Source organism: Sander lucioperca, chromosome 14, assembly GCF_008315115.2.
Source record: "Sander lucioperca isolate FBNREF2018 chromosome 14, SLUC_FBN_1.2, whole genome shotgun sequence".
NCBI classification, from domain to species: Eukaryota; Metazoa; Chordata; class Actinopteri; order Perciformes; family Percidae; genus Sander; species Sander lucioperca.
This window is the reverse complement of record NC_050186.1, coordinates 8,374,266-8,399,119: the sequence shown is the minus strand read 5'-3', so window position 1 is coordinate 8,399,119 and position 24,854 is coordinate 8,374,266. Positions and strand designations below refer to the sequence as shown.

The 24,854-nt window shown below is 43.5% G+C and overlaps 1 protein-coding gene and 2 long non-coding RNA genes across 3 annotated transcripts in view; 1 reads left to right on the top strand and 2 right to left on the bottom strand.

Moving 5' to 3' along the window:
- Positions 1–24,854, bottom strand: part of LOC116057129 (deoxyribonuclease-2-beta-like) — a 100,867-nt gene that overhangs the window by 31,235 nt on the left and 44,778 nt on the right. The window lies entirely within an intron of this gene.
- Positions 532–24,716, top strand: LOC116057142. Its single transcript, XR_004106746.2, has 3 exons — positions 532–722; positions 16,576–16,584; positions 24,706–24,716. It is a non-coding gene; the product is annotated as an uncharacterized LOC116057142 (long non-coding RNA).
- LOC118493142 lies at positions 7,308–7,972 on the bottom strand. The gene is made up of 2 exons (XR_004895125.1): positions 7,917–7,972; positions 7,308–7,397 (listed from the first exon to the last, which is right to left on the bottom strand). It is a non-coding gene; the product is annotated as an uncharacterized LOC118493142 (long non-coding RNA).

Sequence of the window (24,854 nt, the reverse complement as noted above, 5' to 3'; positions counted from 1 at the left end):
CTTTAGTAAAAATGTCTCTTTTCTTTGTAACTTTGTCTTTAGTAAGTTAGGTAATCTGATTCAAACCATCATTTTAGCTAACTGTAAAGACAGCTTAACGCGAAGGGGGGAGAAATTCGGCAGGGAGGAGATTTTCGGCACGAACACCGGTAGCGCTAACGGAGATGTAGCTAACGTTATGGATCGACATTGTTTGATGATATGGTCGGTTTCCCGACGCTTCATTAAACTTCCATTAGCGTTGTAAGTACCCGGCACTGGAGTTAAGTGCTGGCCGGGTGTATTGCTGTAATGATAGTGGCTGGCTGCTAGCTGGCTGGGAGCTAACGGTAACTAGCTACATGTCCCGGGGCTGTTGTCAGCTATCATCCCGAATGAAGTCTCTCTGCGCCGGGGGAGTGAGGCAGACAGACCAGGGGTGTGCTAGCTGGCTAAATTAGCATTAGATTAGTCATCTATCTATAGGCTAACGTTAACGTTACTGCCTATATTGCTTTTCTCTGCTTCTCTTCATAGTCACCAGACTCATCTATCATATAATCAATAATATAATAAGAGTAGAGGGAGACAGGCCAGTACAGCCCGATCCGGTTGGGGAGAGTTCTAGCCCGACCAGGCTCCTCTCCTTAACCTGTCTCTCTTAGTCATGCTGTTATAGTTCTAGACTGCTGGGGGAGTTCCTTCCTTCCTTTGACACACTGAGCTGTTCTCTCTTTCCATTTGTTTCCCAGCAATGCTTGTTACTAACCTAGCTCTGGGGAGTTCACTCCCCGGAGTCCTTAAGTTTATTTTTCGCCCAAAATATTGCCTTGGATTAGGGTGGCACCAAGACCTGGGTCTTGGGTGCAGCTGTCGCTGTGGACCTGCTACACCCTGCTATGCTCTGCGATTCACTGCAGTGTCCAGCTGCGTCCACTGCATCCACCCATGCTCTGCTGTGCCACGCTTCATACTATAACGTCCTGCTGTGCCCTGCTATGACATGAACTACTACGACTACCATTGTAGTCACTGTTCCATTATCTGTATTGTGACTATTATTGCAACTGTCCATCACCCCCCCCAACCAGCACCGTCAGACACCACCTACCAGGCGTTTTGGCATTTTTGGCCCAGGCGGCCCACACCCCCCGTGATTGGTCAGACGGATTCCCTGCAGACAGTCCTCTTAAAATATGTGTGCATTCTCTGATATGAGTTGCCTAGTGTTTTGCGTTCATGTGATCGTTTTGGATCCTTTAAGAGGGGTCCCAAGACTTATCTCTGGATCTTACACTTAAATAATTCATTCATTCTTAGAGTTATGATTTGTATATTTATGGTATTTTTATTATTGATATTTGATATTGTATTGCCATCATTGGTATTATTACTAATTTGCTTAATATTGGCTCAGCAACTTTAAAAACAGTTTACTGTTAATTTTAACTATTATAAAAAAGTGTCTACTAAATACAATAACAATAACCATAACCCTTCCCAACAGCAACAATAAAGCTGAGAGTAGTATATGCCCTGGAGAAGAGCACCAATACAAGAGAAGCTAATTCAGCCATTCAAGGAACACTGATGCTTGTATCAACACTGATTTTATATCACTGACTTCTCAGCTACCCAACAGGCCAACCGCTAGCATTTAAACAGTCAGGTTACCTGACAGCTGCTAACTTTACCTGCTTGTTGTTGTTATGACGTGAGGCGCGCACACACACACACACACACACACACACACACACACACACACACACACACACACACACACACACACACACACACAGCCTCCCTCCCTTCCTTACCACATCGTCATCTACTCTCTCTTCCATCTTTTTCTCTCTCGCTCCCCTGGCTCTGTCATGGTCACTCTCCTCCTCCTCGTCTTCTTCCCTGTCATTATGTTGTTTCTGCTTCTCTGTATAGCCAGCCACCTCTCCTCCTCCTCTACTTCAGGTAATGCTGATGTTGAAGCAGCTACTACAGCCCCAAACATGTCAGAAATTGGCACATTTTGAGGAATCCGCCTGTAGATTCTTAATCTTTTTCTTCCTGTAATTTCTCGGCACCTCCCTTGCGCTTTGGTGGTCGTTTGTCCATTTTAACGTGACTGCTAAACTTCCAGCATAACTATTACAGCTCGTGTCTCAGGGCCGGGAGGGGAAGAGGGTTCCTGGATTTGATTGGGTCAGGCCAGTGCCAATAAAGAAAATTAACCAATGGGACACTGTGCATTCTTTATGGGCCGGCGCGGCCAAAAAAAAAAAAGAAGGCCTATTTATCTCGGCTATTCGGCCCAAAAGTGAAACACGCCGGGAAAATGCCCGGTATGCCAGATGGCCAGTCCAGCCCTGCCGCCTACCAAGAGTCTGGGTCTGTCCCAGGTTTCTTCCTAAAAGGGAGTTTTTCCTCGCAACTGTCGCAATAGCTACTGCTAATGCTTGCTCTTGAGGGAATTACTGGAATTGTTGGGTCTTTGTAAATTATAGAGTTTGGTCTAGACCTACTCTATCTGTAAAGTGTCTCGAGATAACTCTTGTTATGATTTGATACTATAAATAAAATTTAATTGAATTGGATTGGTGGTCAAAACAATCATACTACTAATAAATTTATGAGCGTGTTGGCCGATGTTGTAACCTCATATCATCATTATCCACCAAGCATTAGCATAAACGTTAGCTACTGTCAACCGGCACATTGTTGTAACGTTAAGCTGGATCGATATTGATATGTATCAATAAATAAGATCTCTGCTGTATTACTGTGTTGCAAATTGGCATGTAATTAATCACAAAATGATGCTGTGTGGCAAAAAGCAGTATTATGGTTACAAGTATTTCTTTCTGTGAAATTGTATGATTTACAATTACTCCTGAAGACAACATCAGGATGCCCCTGTTCTGACTGAAGTTACAGTAACTAGAGGGTGAAAGGTTATATGACGCCACTGACAGGCGACTAAAGGAAACGTACCGTGTCATTAAAATAAAATAAGAGATTTCCCTTAGTTTGATATTTGGTGGAAACATTTGGGATAGTGTAACTACACAACTCAAAAATATATATGATATAGGTCTAGTCGTTTTTAGGCATTTTAATGCCGAAATGTTACATATTGTACGTTTAACCTGCGGTCATTTGCGTTAACAGCACTTCATGCAAAGGTAGAAAGAAAGTGTGACTGAAAATAATATTTTGTTACCAGGCATTTTGACACCTGGCCTCTTTTCTGCTGCTGTAGTAGGTGCTGAAAACAAACAGTAGAATTGTCAGTTTGTGTAATCGGCCACCCCGCGCTGATGTAAAACTACACTAGAAGCTTCTCTCAACCAGTTCACATAACATTTGATTTTCACAGTAAAAATGTCTCTTTTCTTTGTAACTTTGTCTTTACGAAGTTATGTAATGTGATTCAAACCATCATGCAGATATCTCACCTTTATACTGTTTTTTAGCAATGCTACGAAACTGTGTTACTTCTCCTATTAATCCTGCTGATCTCAGGTTCTGGATTTTGACTGTATTTGTGTCACGTTTTGGTCTTTTCTTCAAGTCTTTCTCTGTAACCAGTCTAAGCTCTTGATGGAAGTCGTCTGGAATATGATGATCAAACGGGAAAGCTGCGATGTCCAGCAGGTGTTGACCTTCAAATAGTACAAGAAGACATTGACATTATATTCTAAACAAGTACTAACACTATAAATATAAAGATGTAACTAATAACATTACCTATGTGTTGGAACTGGTCGTAGTTGAATGTTACACAGATAAACGTCTGAGCTTTCGCTGCTCCGCTGGATGGGTAGAAGTTATTTTGATCTCTTTTGAAAGGGAACTGTGGTGTGCTGTGTAAGAGCCAGACTCCTGTGGTGGTTTTATCCATCATCACAACTCCTGAAACATCAACAGAAAGACAGAGAACTATTGGCTGATAATTGTTTATAGTCCTAATATGTGATTTCCTGATTGTGTTTTAATATTTCTAACTAACAGATACAATACTGAGCTCATCTGATGAGCTTATCTGATGGAGGGATCATCCGCTCCAGATGTTACTGAGATCTGTTGCTGCTCTGATGTTTAGAGCACGAGCCGCTCTGCTTTTTGATTTAGTTCACCTGAATGCAACAGTACCTACGTTTACATCTTGAGTATCTACGATTAATGATTTAAAAAATATTAAAGATCGCCCAAGCCAAGTTTATGTGCACACATTCTGGTTATGCTTTTATTCTGGAAAAGTCAATATTCCTTTATTCTTCTGTCAGTTAAACGGAGTGGTGGATGGGTCAAACAATACAGGACTTTCACCCAGGAGACCAGGGTTTATGTCAAGGAAACTTAGTGCGTCAGTAACTAACGCCAAAGACCCACGACCAAGCGCTGGGAGTGAAACTAAGTTTTTCTGACAGATCTCATTCAAATGATTCAAAGACAGAAGCTGAAGGAAGTGAACAAACAGGAGTCACAGATCATTGATAAGATAACAGAGATGTCACTACACACTGAGCAGACTCTGTCCTCTGTGATGAAAACCTGATGGAGGTTCAGAGAGATGTTTCCTGTGAGAGTGATGCTTCCTCTACTCACCTTTACTGTGACCAAACGTATTATCAGCCTGACATCCTGGAGGTTGGTCGCTGTAGGAGATGAATCCAAAGTTGTCTGGCTATAAATGATGCAGAATGAAGAGAAGAAACATTATAATGTTTTAATTATTGGGATGTCCAAAAAGGCAAGGTACCAAATCTACCGCTGCCAATTAATACAACAAACAAGGCAACATGTTTTCTGGGCACAATCTTTTTCTGAAGTCCTATATATCCTAAAAAGTGTGAATATATTTAAAAAAAAACTTGTAGTTTTTATTCCCAACTGGACTAGATTTATTTACTGAGGTCGCCAGTGTTTCACACTTTACGCTGACCTCCTGTTGGTCCTCAGCAACACAGCTGCTGTGTGCAAACTCGTTTAGATGAGCTTTTTTTGAATTTTAGATAATCTTGTATTTGGATCATGGCTCAACAGCATTCAGTGGCTTTACAACAGCTACTTCAACAAATGTAGTCAATGTTAACACGGTCACCGTCCAGTGGAATGGCAGGATGGTGACGACATCGTAGTTTATAATGATGCTAGTAAGGCACGTAACGTTAGCTTCTTGTAATATATCCGCCGTCATACACAGCGTGCTGCGTGTGACGTCTTTTACGCATGTGGGATCATGCATGCGCGTGTGTGCGCGCGCGCACACACACACACACACACACACACACACACACACACACACACACACACACACACACACACAAGGCAAGGCAAATTTATTTGTATAGCACATTTCAGCAACAGGGCAATTCAAAGTGCTTTACATAAAAACGATTAAAATACAATTATTAAAGGACTTGCACCTGGGAGCCAGGGAAGGGATTGACTGTTTTTTTTTAGGTATAAAAAGGACAGAACAGCAACAGAAAGGGGAGACACGCAGCGAAGAAGCACATGATGGAGGACACTGAGAGCGAAGAAGTACAACCCCAAATCAGAAAAAGTTGGGACAGTATGGAAAACAAATAAAAAAGAAAGTAGTGATTTCTAAATGTACTTTGAGTTGTATTTCATTGCAGACAATGTGAACACAAAATATTTCATGTTTTGTCTGGTCAACTTAATTTCATTTGTAAATATACATCCTTTCCTGTCATTCAGACCTGCAACACATCCCAAAAAAGGTTGGGACAGGAGCAATTTAGGGCTAGTAATCAGGTAAATTGGTTAAATAATAATGAGATTTGAAACAGGTGATGTCAACAGGTGATTGTAATTATGATTTGGTACAAAAGCAGCATCCAAGAAAGGTCTAGTCCTTTAGGAGCAAAGATGGGCCGAGGATCGCCAGTTTGCCAACAAATACGTGAGAAAATTATTGAAATGTTTAAAAACAATGTTCCTCAAAGAAAGATAGGAAGTCATTTGCTTATTTCACCTTCAACAGTGTATAACATAATTACAAGATTCAAGGAATGTGGAGGAATTTCAGTGCGTAAAGGACAAGGGCGCAAGCCTAAGCTGAACAACCGTGATCTCCGATCCCTCAGGCGGCACTGCATCAAGAATCATCATTCATCTATAAGTGATATCACCACATGGGCTCAGGACTACCTTGGCAAACTTTTGTCAAGTACCACGATACGTAGTTACATCCATATATGCCAGTTAAAACTGTACTGTGCCAAAAGGAAGCCCTATGTTAACAGTGTCCAGAAGAGCCGTCGACTTCTCTGGGCTCGGAGGCATCTGGGATGGACCATCACACAGTGGAAACGTGTACTGTGGTCAGATGAATCAGTATTTCAGGTATTTTTTGGGAGAAATGGACGCCGTGTGCTCCGGACCAAAGAAGAAAAGGATCTTCCAGACTGTTACCAGCAACAAGTCCAAAAGCCAGGGTCTGTCATGGTCTGGGGTTGTGTCAGTGCCCTTGGCAAAGGTAACTTGCACTTCTGTGATGGCACCATTAATGCTGAAAAGTACATAGAGATTTTGGAGCACAATATGCTGCCTTCAAGAAGACATCTTTTCCAGGGACGTCCATGCATATTTCAACAAGATAATGCAAAACCACATTCTGCACACATTACAAAGTCCTGGCTGCGGAGGAAGAGGATACGGGTACTTGACTGGCCTGCCTGCAGTCCTGACCTGTCTCCAATAGAGACTGTGTGGCATCGAAGACCCCGTACTCTCGCCCACCTTAAGACTTGTTTGCAGCAAGAATGGGCAAGAAATTTCTTTTTTTAATTTGTATTTTCCATACTGTCCCAACTTTTTCTGATTTGGGGTTGTACAAGAGATCAACAGGAGAACATGAAGGAGGACATGGAGAGAATGAGAGCACCACAGATGGAATGGAACAGGCAGAGGAGCAGACAGAGAGGAGTGGATGGAGAGACACACAGAGAGAGCCACAAAGGAGGCCTGAGGCTACACCTGAAAACTCAAACACCGATCGCTGCGGCAGCAGTGGGAGAAGGTAAAACTTCTCCCTCCCGCGTCTCTTTTAAGACCGGTGTTTGTTGTATTGTACGAAGCGGTGTCACTTTTAAAGGACGTTTGACTGGCCTAGAGTTCTCTTTTTACAGGCTATGCCCCAGGAGAGGAGCCGAACGGCAAAGAAGCTGGTTGCCAGCCTGTAGACATTTTAATCTCCAACTCCTTTCTGTTGTGCTATTGTTTTAGCTTGAAAGAAGTTTGTTTTAGTTTTTTTTTAAATCCTTTTTGAGGAACATTTTTATTGTTTTAGTCTTTTAAAATAAATTGTTATTCCTCAACTGGGTTTTACTCACTGTTTTAAATACACTTGTTTTACTGCTCTCCCCCGGTACAAAGGACCTGTTTTTAATCTTTTATTGTTATGGGTTGGTGTGTTTTAGCTTATTTTGGTAGTCTGTTTCTGTTCTGTATTTTGCTCAGTTTCCTGTTTTATTTTGATAGTTTGATTTTCTGTCTTGTCTAGTCTGGTTTTACTTCCTGTCTTGTGTTTTCCCGCCTTTTTTGATTGTTCTGCCCAGCCCTAATGTGTTCCACCTGTTTCCCAGCCCTTGTGTCACCTGTCTTGTGTTAACTCGTTACCTTGTGTATTTAGTCTTTGTGTTCCCCTTGTCCTGTGTCAGATCATTGTATGTGTTTGTATTCCGTTGCGTCCTGTCCCTGTAAGTTTGCTCCTTTTGTTTCCTGCCCGTGTTTGCCGTCAGCCTGTGTTTTTCCTGTTGCTTTAATATTTTTCTCTGAGTTTCTTTGTGTGGTTTTTCCAGCCTCTGAGCTGCCATTTTTTGTTATCTAATAAATCCCTGAACTCAAGCCATCTCCTGCCTGCCTGCCTCTCCCTGCATTTGGGTCCACTATTCCTCACTTCACCTAACATTTATTTCAAATTGGAATCTTTTTAGTTTTAAGAGGTCCTAGGCCTCAAACAAAAACTCTCTCTCATTTACTTTTTGTAAAATTATTTTTTACCACATTTCTTCATAATAAAGGAGGAGGAAAACAACAGGGAGAGTCCATAAGGGATGAGAGGGAATTGACAAGTGAAAGAAATGAAGAGACAGAGGGAGTGCAACATAGAGACCACCAAGCCAAAGCAGCAGAGACAGAAGAGAGCTGTTCAGACTTAGGGGATAAGGACACTGGTCCTAAACAGTTAAAGCGGTCTCAATACCCTCATACTCAGTTTGACACACAACAAAGAGCCTTTCAAGAACAGTGGTTCAAAAGTTTCAGATGGGTGGAATACTCAGCTAGACAAAATGCTGCTTTCTGCTTTCCTTGTAGGGTATTTGGCAAAAATGTCAGAAAGGATGCACTTGTTAATGATGGAGTTAATAACTGGCAAAAGGCACTTAGCAAGTTTCAAAAACATGACACAACACAGTCATATAAGGACAGTGTGGTTTGTTGGAACAGCTACAAAGCAAGCCTGTCAAAAGGGAATGTTGTAGAGCAACATTGGTTTTACCTTCTTTTTTTTTGCTCTTGATGTGAAGCTTGTTTTATTATTATTTATTGATGACTTATATTGGTTTATGAAAGTTCAGACAGGCATGCAACCAGATATGTTAGAGATGGCCATTTGTAAATAATTTACAGAAGATGAATTACATTTTGTTGTCCAAGTACCTGTCACTTTGTTCAATGACAATAAAATTGAATCTAATCTAACCAATCTGATGACTGTTGATACAAAAAGGAGGCACATGGAGTTAACGGTCAGGAAAACCAGCTGAGTGAAGAAGGTATATGTTTGTTACAGGGGGCTGTCTGTGTGAACTCTCACAATTAAGCTGGTGCTCTGAAAAGGTCTCAAAAAAAAGAAAAACAATGTGGATGTTGGAGTTAGTTGAACCAATGTTAAAATGATAAAGTTATTTTTCAATAGACATATTTTTGTTTTTTGTGTGAAAAGAGGGTGGGTGGTGGCAGTGGGGCTCATTGGGTGCTCAGCACCCCTAAAGCTCTGACCCTAGAATTGCCCCTGGTTCAAACCCTTCGAGATAATCAAGTCCAGAGTGTGCCCCTTGTTGTGTGTGGGCTCCGTCACATGCTGAGTCAGTCCATAGTTCTCAAAAATACAACACAGTTCTTTGGTCCCTCTATCCTGGGGGTTGTCAACATGAATGTTGAAATCACCAGCAATAACTACACAGTCAAAGTTAATACAGATTAAAGACAGCAGTCCACTAAAGTCGTCAAAGAAGGATGCACAGTATTTAGGTGGCCTGTAGATAATTAGAAATAAAGGTCGAGAGGGGGACCTTAACTGAAGAGCCACATATTCAAAAGAAGCAAAGTTTCCATAAGCTATTTGAGTACATTGGAACGAGTCGTTAAACAAAATGGCGACTCAACCTCCTTTCTTATTCGCTCTATTCTCACTCATAAAACTGAAGTTAGGGGGAGCTGACTCAATGAGAACAGCATCACTGTTGTTATGGTCTAACCAGGTTTCAGTTAAAAACATAAAATCAAGATTGTGTTTAATAATAAAATCATTGATTAAAAATGATTTACCCGCCAAAGACCTGACGTTTAGTAAGGCTAGTGTTAGTGTGTTTTCATTTTTTGGGACAGGATGTGGCTGACGAGGAATAGATGCTAAATTTGCTAATTTTGCAATTAAGTGCTTATTCACCATTCTTTTTCTATTACCTATCACAACATAAATTGAGAAAGAATTGAATACACAGGGCCCAGGCTTGTCCTGGAAAGAGTCATGACTGCTACTAGGCGTGCAGCCTGGACCCAGCACATATCAGTTAAGAGCCCTACGTTATCGTCCACGATACGGTACTGTACGAAACGGCACCTCTGATTAATATTTAGACAATTTGATAACGGTTTAATTTAGCCACTTACTGATTTTAGCTGCTAAAAGCTAAGGAGTTAGCCATCACGGGGGTGTCTTTGGTGTCTTTGTAGCCTTTACAGAAGGTTTTCTATCCAGCCTGGAAGTTGTGCCTCTTTTCGGAGTTGTTCAGCAATAAATCCAAACTCTTATATCCAAGATTTATCCACTTGATGTCCATAATTTATCAATTTTTGGTCATTTTTGCCGCTAGCTCGATGCTAGCTTCCATTTTAGATATCCTATGATGCTTTGCGAGATTGTGTTGACGTCTTTCAACCAATGGGAAGGCAGGTCCGTCATACAAAGACTATGTACTTGAAAAGATGGATCGCTCCAGCGAATCTGAGCGAGAACAAAGACTATAGAGTGAAAGATGGAATACTCCAGTCTATTACCGTTCTACAGAGAAGAAGGTTTTGAGATTTGGCATAAATTTGGGCCTTTGTTGAAGAAATGTAAATAGTTTGTCCTTTTAAATGAGTTATAATGTTCAATATGTTTATTTTTGCACTGCATGACTCCAAATATATAGGAGAACTGTTTTAGAACATTGCTGTGTGTGATTTCAATAAATATGACATTATTATTTGATTATTGGCATAAGTGAATGTCATGAGGGCAAAAGCGTCTGGACTTTTTTTGAAAAAATGTACATATTTAGTCAACTGTATAAGTTATAATGTTTATTTCTTCACAGTGTGACTCCTAATACATATAGGAACTGATTTAGACAGGAGATTGGCTTGGCTTTTAGTGACCTGTCTGTGATATCAATATATATCTGTGAGATTCATGTTCCTATTTATTTATTTGTCTTTAAGGTCATACAACCTTTTTTACATTCAAGTGACCTCACTGCAGCACAAATATTCTAATAGCCCAGTTTTTCCTGAAAAAAATGATGTTCATAAATTGACTGTAGACAACAGGGTTGATGTTTTACACGCTTTTTTAGAAAATAAAACCAGACAGACAATAAACTGTAAAAATGACCTTAGGTTTCTGAGCGTTAATGCTTGCTGCATTTTGTACAAAAGCATCCTTATCAGTCTGGGGAGAAGGAGTTAGCTGCCATCCTGGCAGAGGTGCCTGGCGTTTTACTTTTGGATGGGGGCGAATGATGGGAGAAAGAAGGGGGGCATACTTGGTTCCAGCATCCACCAGCTGCTTCATCTGGTCAGTGAACTCCAACATGGGATGGGGGAAAGAGAGAGTGGAGAGAGCGACGGATCCTCAAAGGCGTCGGGGTTGGAAAGGGGGTTTGAGGGGTGTTGGACGGGTGAAAAGGGGGGTTGAGATTTGTTGTCTCTGCTCTGTGGTTTCCCATGATCAAATCTTTGCTCAGGCATGGGCTGTGGTGAATCACTGCCGCACTTTGTTATGTCTTTCTCTTGTTTAGATTCATCTTGTCTCGTGTCCTTGGCCGAGGGAGCAGATGTGTGGTGCAGAAAGTAAAGTAGGTTGGAGGTGAGCAGCTTTACTCCTGGCTTGTTAAGGAAAAATCTGTCTGCTTTAAAAAGATGTCTGCGGTCGCAGAAAATGTTAAAATTGTCAATGAACTGCAGAGAGTGGACGGTACATGCAGTTGAAAGCCATTTGTTCAGTGGCAACAGTCTGCTGAATCTCTCAGCTCCTATTCTGACTGGTGGTATAGGGCCACTGATAAACACCTCCGCGTTGAGGGAGCTGACTGTGTTCAGCAGATCCATAGACACGATTCAGCACTTCAGACTGTTGCTTTACAACATCATGTGACCCTATATGCAGTATAATGTTTTTCACAGTTGGGTGTGCTGCCATGATATCTGGGATTCTTTGGGCTAAGTCAGAAACCATGTCTTTGGTTAAACAGAGTATTTTGGTGTTTTTTACTGCTTTTTATGTCTTTTACAGCAGAGTCACCCACAATCAGAGTTTGGTGCCCAGTCGTTAGCTTTCCCTGTAGCTTTTTACTTTTTGAATTGCTCTCAGTCCTTACCCTGCTGTGTGACGATGAGACGCAATCCAGGTCATGTCCAGGGTCCTGCAGCAGAGGAGCAAATCTGTTATCCAGTTGCACACTCAGTTGTTGGGGAGGCATTTTGTTGCTAATTCTCCCTTTTGCAGCTGTCCACGGCTGTGTCCTACTGAGTACAGGGGTAGAAGAGGCGCTCTGCCTGGATGGTAATGCAGGCCAGCCGTTCATATCACAAATCTCAGGGCGCTGTGCCCTGCCCGTTAGTCGTCCTTTCCAGGAAAAGGATTTACTCTTAGGCTTTGCACCAAAAGAGTTCCAGGGAGGACTATCACTTGTTGATTTATTACCTGTTCCACAGCCCTCCTGTTTGTTTGTAGTGTTGCTGGTGCTAATTAGCCGTGTGTAGCATGCTTTTGTCCATTGTTTTGGGTCAATGGTAAAGTGGTGTCATTTCCACATTATCCATTCACTTCCAGGTTTACTTCTAACCGTTGAATTTTGGTTTCCAGAATAACAATCTTCTGAAGGAGTTTGTAGTAGTCCTCCACGGAGAAGGGAGGCATCTTGCTGCCAATTAGCTTTAGCTAAAGTCACTTTAGGACAGGCTTGACCTATTGGTAGGCCACGCTCACGCAGAAAAATGTTAAAATATGGCAAAAGCCCACTATGTCTACAAAAAATGTATAGTCCAGTGATTTATAAGTATCCAAGAGCCGCTGCTCATAGTTTTTCGCAGAGGAAAAGCAAGATTATCAGCAGAAATATGGAAGCAGAGGCAGGAGCAAGCAGCAAAGCGTCTACACTGTAAGAAGCAGGAAGCAAAACTACAGACACACACACAGACACAGATGTTCCTCGATTTATAGTTGAATAGAGCAGAGCTGCAGTTTAAAAAGCATTCTCACCATTTATTTGATTGTTTTTAAAATGGGCCGCAGGGTATTTGCCAGGACACCTTCAGGATCGTTGATGAGCTTATCTTTGTGATCTGTAGAGGTCTTTCCAGCTGAATCAATGTAAAGATATTCCAAACCCGTAGTTTTGATTTTATTCTGTTTGGTCACTGCCAGTCTGGGTGCCTTGTAGATGATGTACCTGATGATGAGTAGAGAAGAGAAACATCAATGTGCAGAGACGACAAAGACTCATGAGCAGAAAACATAAATAATAATAATAATAATAATAATAATAATAATAATAATAATAATTAAAGATGCAAGCAGCGATGGACGGGCCCTCGCGCCTCGGCGCGTCGGGGTTCCCGGCGGACGCCGCTCCTTGCGACCGTGCATTTGCGCGGCACTCAGACGCCGCAAATCGTCATCAATGAAAAGGGAACTCCCTGCCTAGTGCAACAATACCTCACACAAGACTCTACGTCATACAGTTAATTTGCTGTGAAAAGGGGCGTGGCTAAATTATAGGGGGCGGGTCAAACCATCACCAATTGAAAAGGAAGTCTCTGCTGAGTTCATTGATACCTCACATAAGACTCTACCATAAACGGGTCACCATGTATGAAAGGGGGCGTGGCTAAGCACAGAGGGGCGGGCCAAACAATCACCATTGAATAAGGAACTCTGCTGAGTTCAATGATATGATGGCGGACTTCCTGTTGGGCTTAGGGTATGGCTTCAATGACGTTTTTTGCACGTCTTGACATGATACATATGTACCAAGTTTCGTGAGTCTACGTTAAACGCACTGCAGGGGCTCAATTTTTTTAACTTTGTAGGGGGTGCTAGCGAGCCATTTTTGCGCGCCTATTCCCGAAACCCTTAAAATACGTAAATTTTCACCAGACTTGATGCGACCGCCAAATTTGGTGAGTTTTTGAATATGTTAAGCCCTTCAAAAAGCCAATTCATTTGCCGGGAAAATAATAATAATTTAAATTAAAGCTGCAAGCAGCGATGGACGGGCCCTCGCTCCTCTGCGCGCGTCGGGGTCACCGGCGGTCGCCGCTCCTTGCGACCGTGCATTTGCGCGGCACTCAGACACCGCAAATCGTCACCAATGAAAAGGGAACTCCCTGCTGCGTTCAATGATACCTCACACAAGACTCTACCTTAGATGGGTCAGCATTTATGAAAGGGGGCGTGGCTTGAACATAAGGGGCGGGCCAAACCATCACCAATGAAGAAGTAACTCTCTGCTGAGTTCATTGATACCTCACACAATGGTCAACCTTAAATCGTTGAAATGTTATGAAAGGGGGCGTGGCTTAAGCATATGGGGCGGGCCAAACCATCACCAATGAAGAAGCAACTCTCTGCTGAGTTCAATGACACCTCACACAAGACCCTACCTTAAATGGGTCACCAGTTATAAAAAGGGGCGTGGCTAAATTATAGGGGCCGGGTCAACCCATCACCAATTAAAAAGGAAGTCTCTGCTGAGTTCAATGACACCTCACACAAGGGTCTACCTTAATCGGTTCAAATGTTGTGAAAGGGGGCGTGGCTTAACCATAGGGGGCGGGCCAAACCATCACCAACAAAGAAGGAACTCTCTGCTGAGTTCACTGATACCTCACACAATGGTCAACCTTAAATCGTTCAAATGTTATGAAAGGGGGCGTGGCTTAGCCATAGGGGGCGGGCCTAACCATCACCAACGGAAGGATTTAATAGTGCTGTCCAGCAGATTGACTGGGATCACATATTGTTGGGAACAAATTGTGAAATGGACTCTAAATCTTTTGTGACGACAATTGAGAGAACAATTAAAGATTTTAGCTGTAAAGTTAAACACAAACACAATAAAAACATACTTCCCTGGATGAACTCGGACATACTCAAACTAATGAAAGAAAGGGATCGTGCGCTAAAAAATGCAATTAAAACTAAGTCAGCTAGTGCTAAAAATCTATTTACAACATTGAGGAATAAGACTATTAAAGCTATACGCAAGGCCAAAGCAGATTTTTTTTTGACTATAATAGAAAATGCGAAAGGGGATTCTAAAACAATTTGGAACCAACTTAAAAAACTTGTAGGACGAGACACAAAAAGGAAACAATTTTTAGAAATTAAGATGAATGGACAAATTACAAATAATACAAACAAAGTTGCAGATGCCTTCAATAATTTTTTTATTGAATCTGTATCCACTATTGCCCAAAGTTTACCATCTAACAATCTAAATATTTGTCCGATAAATAACTCAGAGCCAATTTTCAACCTAGGCACAGTCACAGAATCTGAAGTCTTACAGACAATAAAAAAATTAAAATCTTCCAGAACTAGAGACATATTTGGCATAGATGTGTGCATGCTGAAAGAACTTAGTTCTACATTGTTAACACCAGTAACCAAAATTGTCAATCTCTCCTTTATTGAGGCAGTATTTCCAAGTGTGTGGAAGTCAGCTGCTGTTGTTCCAATCCACAAAAATGGAGATCCATTGTCAGTGGACAATTACAGACCAATCAGCATCATACCTACAGTGTCAAAAGTTGCAGAGAAACTAATTTCCCAACAAATAATAACACATTTGAATACCACTACATTTTCTCTTCACTCAATGCAATTTGGTTTCAGAACTCAACACTCCACGGAAACTGCAAATTGTTTTTTCATAGAAAATATCAAACATTTACTGGATAAAGGTGGCGTGGTTGGAGCTGTGTTTCTCGATTTAAAAAAAGCTTTTGACACTGTAAACCATAAAATATTGTTAATCAAACTAAGTAAATTTAATTTCTCCGCAGATGCAATAAAATGGATAGAGTCATATCTATCGAATCGCTCTCAGTCAGTCAGGATCAGTGATTACCACTCACCGCCCCTCGCAATGTCCACGGGGGTTCCTCAAGGCTCTATTTTGGGGCCACTGCTATTCTCACTTTATATAAACGACCTCCCTTCTGTTTGTCCAGACGTCCATATTCAGATGTACGCAGACGACACAGTCATTTATACCCATGGTAAAAACATAAAACAAGTTGCTGAAAAACTCACACAGGCTATGGCCCATGTCTCTGAATGGCTAAATCAATCCTGCTTAAAACTTAATGTAAATAAAACAGTTTCAATGTTCTTTTCGAAATCAAACACTGCAAAAAATCAGGCAGATATTTATGTGACAGGGGGAAAAATAAAAGTTGTGTCAGAGTTCAAATACTTAGGCATCATACTAGACTCTAAACTAACTTTTAAATCACAGATAAAAAAGGTCTGCAACAGAGTCAAATTCAATATCGCAAATTTCCGGTTCATAAGATCTAACTTGTCACTTCAGGTAGCAAAAATGTTCTTGTACAGTATGGTACTGTCTCATATCACTTACTGTCTTACAACCTGGTCACAGGCAAATAAAACAACACTAAAATCTTTAGAGTCACTTTATAAACAGACAATCAAAATTGTGGATAAAAAAACATTTAGGTATCATCATTGTGCCATTTTACAAAAGCATAAGTTCTTAAGTTGGGAAAATGTCATTAAGTATTCAAACCTATGTCTGTTTTACAAAATCATCCATGGTCTTGTTATGGTTTTGGGTTTTCTGTTACATATTTGTTCATTTCTGTGGTCTTTATTGTTTATTTGTTATATTCCCGGTGTTTGTAGATTTCTGTATGTTTCTTGTTTTGCATATTCTGGTGTCTTGTCTTGTTGTGTCAAGTCTCTGTGTTTAGTTCATTTCATGTTTCCTGTCTGTTGTCCTGGTTTCCTGTTTTATTTTGATAGTCTGTTTTCTGTCTCGTCGTATCTAGCTTTACTTTGTGTTTTCCCGCCTGTGTGATTGTCTGATGTGCTCCACCTGTTCCCCAGCCCTGGTGTCACCTGTCTTGCGTCTTCTCGTTACTTGGTGTATTTTACCCCTGTGTTCCCTTTGTCTGGTGTCAGATCGTTTTGTGTCCTAGTGCCGTCAGTTTGTGTATTCTCCCAGTTAGTTTGTGTCGTTGTCCTGACAGTGTGTGTTCCTGTATTTGTCTTGGCTCCCTGGATTCCTTGTTCATGTTTTTGTACCTTATACCTTTTTTGCCTGTTGCCATCAGGACATCCTTTGTTGTTTGCTCCCTTTTCGTTTGTCCAATAAATCTGAGTTTCAACGCCGCTCCTGCCTGCTCCTCTCTCTCTGCATTTGGGTCCACCATTCCTCAATCTCACTAGCGTGACAGAACGATCTGACCAGCAATGGACCCAGCGGAGAGGCAACTTTTTAAGGAGAAAGTTGCGGAGTTCGAGCGCACTGTGGAGAGCCTTCTGAACTCAAGACCCAGTCGGCGTGCCCCAGTTCTGGAGAGGATCTACGAGCTACAACAGTGGTTTAAAGAGAGACCCTGGGTGAGCCATTTTGTTCCACACTTGGACTTTGTTAAGAAGAGGTTGGATAGATTCCTCCATGGCTCACCCACTAGCCCAACTGACTCTCAGGCAGTTAACACCTTGGCTATAGGTGCACTGTTTGTTGCCCAGCCTGTTCCCACGAGCCAAGCAGCTGCCCAACCCAGAGAACAGCCTAGGATGTACAGGTCCTTGTTTGAGGCTTTTACTACGTGGGCTAAACAGACCGAGGAAGCTGAAAGGGCCAGCCTTCGAGTCACTAGTCAGAGAGCCAGTACTCCGGCTAGCGACCCCCCGGATGCCGCTTGGTCACCCCCAAATCACCAGCCGTCCTATGAGGGTACCCGCCTGGCTGTTTTCTCTGGGACCCGCGGAGGTCGCAGACGGGGAAGAGGAAGACATGGCTCCCGTCGCAATGCCCCGCTCTTCACCCCAGAGTCCTCATCCCCTTCTGTTCCCGAGCTGACGGACAGCTCTCATGTTCCCGGGCTGACGTGCAGCTCTTCTGACCCCGAGCTGGCGTGCAGCTCCTCTGGCCCCGAGCTGACGGACAGTTCTCCTGTTCCCAGGCTGGCGTGCAGCTCTTCTGACCCTGAGCTGGCGTGCAGCCCCTCTGACTCTGAGCTGGCGTGCAGCCCCTCTGACTCCGGGCTGGCGTGCAGTCCCTCTGACCCCGAGCTGGCGTGCAGCCCCTCTGACTCTGAGCTAACCTGTGGACCTGAGCCTGCGCTAACCTGTGTACCTGAGCGTAAGCTGACCTGTGTCTCTGAGCCCCAGCTAGCTAGCAACCCCCCTGAATGCAGGTTAGCTAGCAGCCTTCCTGAGCCTCAGCTAGCTAGCAATCTCCCTGAGCCACAGCTAGCTAGCAACCCCCTTGACTCCCTGCTAGCTGGCACCTCCCCTGAATCCAGGCTAGCTTGCAACCTTCCTGAACCCCAGTCCGCTAGCAGCTCCCCTGAATCCAGGCTTGCTAGCAGCCTCTCTGAGCCCTGGCTAGCTAGTAGCCTTCCTGAGCCCAGGCTAGCTAGCAACCCCCTTGAGTCCAGGCTGGCTAGCAGCCCCCCTGAGTTTAGGCTGGCTAGCAGCTTTCCTAGCGTCCCCGAGCTTGTTAGTGTCCCCGAGCTTGTTAGTGTCCCCGAGCTTGTTAGTGTCCCCAAGCTGCCCAGTGTCCCAGCACTGCCCGGCTTCCCCGAGCTCCCTAGTGTCCCCGAGCTTCCTAGAGTCCCGGAGCTTCCTAGAGTCCCGGAGCTTCCTAGAGTCCCTGAGTTTCCTAGTGTCCCCGGGCTTCCTAGAGTCCCTGAGTTCCCTAGTGCCCCTAGACGGTCCTTGATCCGGGATCCCCGGCTGGCTAGCAGCGGCCCCCCTGAACTGGCTATAGCCATCCCTGAGACCGCCCCTGAGACTTTGCCGGTCCCCGGCGCCCCTGGGACCGCCCCTGAGACTGCCCTTGAGGCCACCCCTAGGACCTTGCCTTTGTTCAGCCCCCCTGAGACTCTGCCCGTGGCGGTCAGGCCCACTCCTGGCCCTCGTGTCCTGTCGGCGGTCAGGCCCACTCCTGCCCCTCGTGTCCTGTCGGCGGTCAGGCCCACTCCTGCCCCTCGTGTCCTGTCGGCGGTCAGGCCGACTCCTGCCCCTCGTGTCCGGTTGGCACCCCAGTCACCCTCTGTCCCGGTTGCCGGGCCACCTGACTCCAGTCAAGCTGACCCGCCGCCTGACTCCGGCCCAGCTGACCCGCCGCCTGACTCCGGCCCAGCTGACCCACTGCCTGACTCCGGCCCTGCTGACCCGCCGCCTGACTCCGGTCCAGCTGACCCGCCGCCTGACTCCGGCCCAGCTGACCCGCTGCCTGACTCCGGTCCAGCTGACCCGCCGCCTGACTCCGGTCCAGCTGCCCCTTCGCCTGCGCTGCCTCCCAGGGAACTCCGCCTTGGCCGACCTGCAGGGTTCCCAATGGGGCGCTGCCCTCGACGTCCTGCCAGGCCGCCTGAGTGCCCTCGACGTCCAGTACGGCCACCAGAGGGATTCTGCTCTCAGTCCCTTGTCGCCGTGGTCCCAGTGACTCTGTTCCCTGTGCCGCTGTGGCGCTCCGCTCTGTTTTTTCCCCCGAGTGGTCCCGCTCTGTTTTTTCTCCCCAGTGGCCCCGCTCTGTTTTTTCCCCCAAGTGGTCCCGCTCTGTTTTTTCCCCCGAGTGGTCCCGCTCTGTTTTTTCCCCCCAGTGGCCCCGCTCTGTTTTTTCCCCCGAGTGGCCCCGCTCTGTTTTTTCCCCCCAGTGGTCCCGCTCTGTTTTTTCCCCATGTGGCCCCGCTCTGTTTTTTCCCCGTGTGGCCCCGCTCTGTTCGCCCTAGTGACTCTCTGCTCCCTCTGCCCCACTGACCCTCTACCTCCTCAGACTCTAGTCGCCCTTTTTGGGTTGTTTTGGTTTTGGCCGTCTGGTATCCGCCCTTGAGGAGGGGGCTCTGTTATGGTTTTGGGTTTTCTGTTACATATTTGTTCATTTCTGTGGTCTTTATTGTTTATTTGTTATATTCCCGGTGTTTGTAGATTTCTGTATGTTTCTTGTTTTGCATATTCTGGTGTCTTGTCTTGTTGTGTCAAGTCTCTGTGTTTAGTTCATTTCATGTTTCCTGTCTGTTGTCCTGGTTTCCTGTTTTATTTTGATAGTCTGTTTTCTGTCTCGTCGTATCTAGCTTTACTTTGTGTTTTCCCGCCTGTGTGATTGTCTGATGTGCTCCACCTGTTCCCCAGCCCTGGTGTCACCTGTCTTGCGTCTTCTCGTTACTTGGTGTATTTTACCCCTGTGTTCCCTTTGTCTGGTGTCAGATCGTTTTGTGTCCTAGTGCCGTCAGTTTGTGTATTCTCCCAGTTAGTTTGTGTCGTTGTCCTGACAGTGTGTGTTCCTGTATTTGTCTTGGCTCCCTGGATTCCTTGTTCATGTTTTTGTACCTTATACCTTTTTTGCCTGTTGCCATCAGGACATCCTTTGTTGTTTGCTCCCTTTTCGTTTGTCCAATAAATCTGAGTTTCAACGCCGCTCCTGCCTGCTCCTCTCTCTCTGCATTTGGGTCCACCATTCCTCAATCTCACTAGCGTGACAGGTCTGTCTTCTCCCCCACTCAGTCAGTTTGTAAACATCAGAAACACCACACTAAGAGTAACACGAGGGTCGGCCCGAGGAGACTGGGTTGTTCCGTTACGGAAAAGTGCTTTTAGTCAGAGTGCCTTTTCAGTCGTAGCAGCGCAGGAGTGGAACTCTGTCCCTCAGAACATCAGAAAACTCACCACATACACTCTGTTTAAAAAAACATCTAAAAATCTGGCTCATATCACATCAAACATGTCAGCACTAACAAGAATATGTATCTTCACTCAACCCAACCTGTTACCACTTGTGTCTCTGTGGTGTTAATGTGTATAATTTAAATTTTTTTTAATTTTTTATTTATTAACATAATGTCTGTATGTTGGTAAACTTGTATTTATCAACATGATATGAGGAGATATATCTATTTTACTGCTTTTTATATTTGCATTGTTCACTGTAATCTTTTTATTGTGTTATTTTAGGTAGACAATTTTAAGATCTGTCCAGGGACAACGGATGAAAAATAGCCTTTTGGCTAATTCTGGTGCATTTGCAGAAATGCTAATTAATGTACACTGTCCCTGTCAAATAAATAAATAAAATAAAATAAACGAAGAAGGAACTCTCTGCTGAGTTCAATGACACCTCACACAAGACTCTACCTTAAACGGTACAAATGTTATGAAATGGGGCGTGGCCTGAGTAAGTGGGCGTGGTTATATTATAGGGGCCGGCTCATTATCACATGTAGACCACACATTCTAAGTTTCATGTAAATCGGATGATGTTTGTCTTATAAGGCGCATTTCCTGTTGCCAGCGGGGGGCGCTATGACCAAAAGTCAAATTTGGCCTTTAGGTGTCCTCAGGCCTGGACCCTTGTCAATCTTGACAATTTTCGGGCAGATACGACAACGTACACTCAAGTTACAACAACTTCTTTGTTCATTGCTAAACACTCAAAATGGCCGCCACGCCACCGTCTGACGAAAAGTTTTTCTTTTAATAACTTTTCATCTTTAAGGTGTTGGGATGATAGAGACCAAGTTTGAAGTACATCGGATGAAATCTCTAGGAGGAGTTTGTTAAAGTATAGCACCTTGACTTTTAGGCCTACTTCCTGTTGCCACTAGGGGGCGCTATGACTTTAAGTAAATATCGGCCTTTATTTGTCCTCAGGGTTGGACTCTTATGAATCCTGAAAAGTTTCGAGCCAATCGGACAATGTACACTCGAGTTACACCCACTTCCTGTTTCGGCGGCGAAACGCACAAAATGGCCGCCCCGCCACGGCCACGCCCTATGACGAAAAGTTTTTCTTTTAACAACTTTTCATCTTTAATGTCTTAAGATGGCACAGACCGAATTTGAAGTTGATCGGATGAAATCTCTAGGAGGAGTTCGTTAAAGTACGACATGTGGAAATGGCCAAAATCGCACTAATTTTGAACTTTGAAATCAAAATGGCGGACTTCCTGTTGGGCTTAGAGTATGGCTTCAATGACGTTTTTTGTACATCTTGACATGTTACATATGTGTACCAAGTTTTGTGAGTCTACGTTAAACGCACTGCAGGGGCTAAATTTTTTTAACATTGTAGGGGGCGCTAGCGAGCCATTTTCGCGCGCCTATTCCTGAAACCCTTAAAATACGTAAATTTTCACCAGACTTGATGCGACCGCCAAATTTGGTGAGTTTTTGAATATGTTAAGCCCCTCAAAAAGCCAATTCATTTGCTGGGAAAAGAATAATAATAATTCCTTCAGTTTCAATAGGGCCTTCGCCGCTGTCGGCGCTCGGGCCCTAATAACTACAAGTTAGTAAGAAAGCTTTTATCTTGTGCCTTTGTTTTCTGTAACAGGAAGTAGGGTTGGTGCAGATAAAGCTACAGCAGCAATGTTTGAAGACTTTAGTGATGCGAGGACACCGTGTCCTCTGCTGCACAGACTGTCAAAGGCCTCTTAAGGCCAGTTTTTAATTGGTGATATTGGACGATATAAATGAAATTGACTTAAGTGTTGTCTCACCAGTCCACTGGTGCACCGTTGTGGTCTCTGCAGGTCACGTCTTGTCCGTCAGCGCTCCAGCAGAGCAGACTGACCGTCAGGAAAATCCTCCACATAACTCCCTAAAACACACAATTACAGCAACAGTTACACCGGCACAGTCACTGGGCTGGAAGTTCACAGCATCCTGTTTTTATTATCGCTGTTACAAAAGGTTTTATAGTAATTAATTAATGAGACATTTAGCTTATAGGGGACAAAAGATATAAACATTCTTTACCTGATAGTCGATGCGTTACATTTAAAAATCCTTACTTTAGTACCAGAGTTTGAGTTATCGTTTAATTTAATGAAAATAGAGACAAAGGAGGAGCTGCAAAGATGAATGGATTAATTGTCAACTATTAAATTAATTTCCAACTATTTTGATAATTGATTCATAAGTTTGAGTCATTTTTTTATGTAAAAACAGGTAAACTTGTGTGATGTCAGCTTGTTAAATGTGAATATTTTCTGACATTTTAGAGACCAAACAACTAATTAATTCATCCACAAATGAATCCACACATTAATCCACCATGAACATAATCAATAGTTGCATTCCAAGGCAGAGAGCTGCAGGTCTAGTCGTTCTTTACTCTGCGTGAACTTACGCTAAGAGGAGTTTACCATCTCTCTGCTGTTATAATTATTACCAGAGCACCTCATATAAATCACCGTAGGAAGGGTTAGGGTTAGGGATTAACCCAAAACACAGGACCTTCCCCCGGGGGAGCAACTTTGCATTTCCTAAGATGGTGAAGGAATGTTCAAGATCCACTTTATTTATCCTTCAAAAAGGAAATTTAGTATGCAGCAAGTTATCTAAATATATACAGAATAAAAGCACCACCAGATGCCAACATCATTGCAAACACAACACAGGACACACATCAACAGAGACACTCCTTCCCCAAAAACAAATGACAGAATCCTGCACCCTACTCTGCCTCTGATTGGATAGTACTCATTGCCTTTGTTGGTTGGATTGGTTAGATTTATCCATCAGGAGTGATAATGGTTATGGTTAAGGTAAGGGTAACCAGGTTAAGCCAATCAGAGGCAGAGTAGCCTCGCCATCCTAGGACAATAAAACGTTTGTGTCCTGGAAGTACTGAAGGGGAAGTCTTTTACCCAGGGAAGGATGTTTGTGTCCCAGAAGTACTATTTAAGGGGGACTGGTGTTTTAAAGGTGCCCTGCCACACGTATTTAATCACTTTGTGGTAAAGTCTGAAGTTCTACCATGGACTCTGTAACATTTTGCCTTGGTTACCTTGTTTCAAGCCATTCTAGCGTGGTATAGAAAGCCTGCAGGAAGATTTGTGCCAGTTGTCATTAATATTCAATGAGCTAAGCCTCTTGACTCTGATTGGCTAACAGCTAGCCAATGAGAGCCTGGCTATCAGCATCCTTTACCCAGCTGGGCGAGCTCATGAATAGTAATGAGCTCAGGCAACACCATGTCAGACTGACCAGCTGTTGTAATTGGCCTGATTTCTCCTCTTAGAGCTGACAGAGGAGGTAGCAGTTCATTTTCACATTCACCACATAACACAAACACATATGGACCATACAGATTTACAAAAAATACAACGAAAAACGTTTTTGTGTGGCAGGGCACCTTTAACGAAAACCACATTGGTCGTTTAGAACGCGTCGGGTCTAAACTTAACTGTGACGGAGCCCTGACGGTGACCAGTCGCTTTAATTCATAAGATTTCATACGTACGATACCAAACATGGATGAGAACAAGATTGATCAAGACTTATCCCCCTTCTTTAGCTCCTGTACTAACAGAGACAATCTCTTCTAACACTTGAGAGAATAGTAAGAACATTTAAAGGGCCCTTACCTGAGAGTTGAAGGAGAAAGCTCAGATCAAAGCTGCAGGATGTCCAAAAACAGAAGAAAAACTTGAGTCTTTCTGTCGACCTCAGCCGTCTACTTGCTTTTATTAAATTAAAAAGGTTAAATGGTTACACACGATTAAAAATAATGAAAATTATTAAATGAAAAAGGTGCTACAAGGGCAAAATAAAAGCAATCAAAACAAAGAACAGAACTTCTCCGTAAAAAAGAGCAACTGTGCCGATTTCGTTCTTCAACACGATGTCCAAGACGACTCTGAAAGATGCTTCTGCCGTGTCCTCAGCATCCTTTTATCCTCCATCTGGGGGACGGTTTCTAAAACCTGCAGGTGAATGTCTCCATACATGGTCAAAAAGATCACCTGATCATGAAACTGTCAGCAGGTTAAACATTGCGTTGCACTTCTGCAGAGCTGTATGCAAAACATACCTAACTGGTTACTCCCATTGGCTGACATGTGTTACCATGGGAGGGTTGGATGGGTTTTACTCCAGGCATCATCAGAGTACAGTAAGGCTGATGTATTTGTAGTATATTACTGAACAGTAACTGTATGTAGTACTACTACTACTAGTAGTAGTAGTAGTAGTAGTAGTAGTAGTAGTGTATGTTGTACTGTGTGTGTTTGTCAAAGGAATGTCAAACTACAAGGCAGCAGGTGGATGTAAAATGATCCACTCTGATCACAGTTTGACATCAACATAAAGT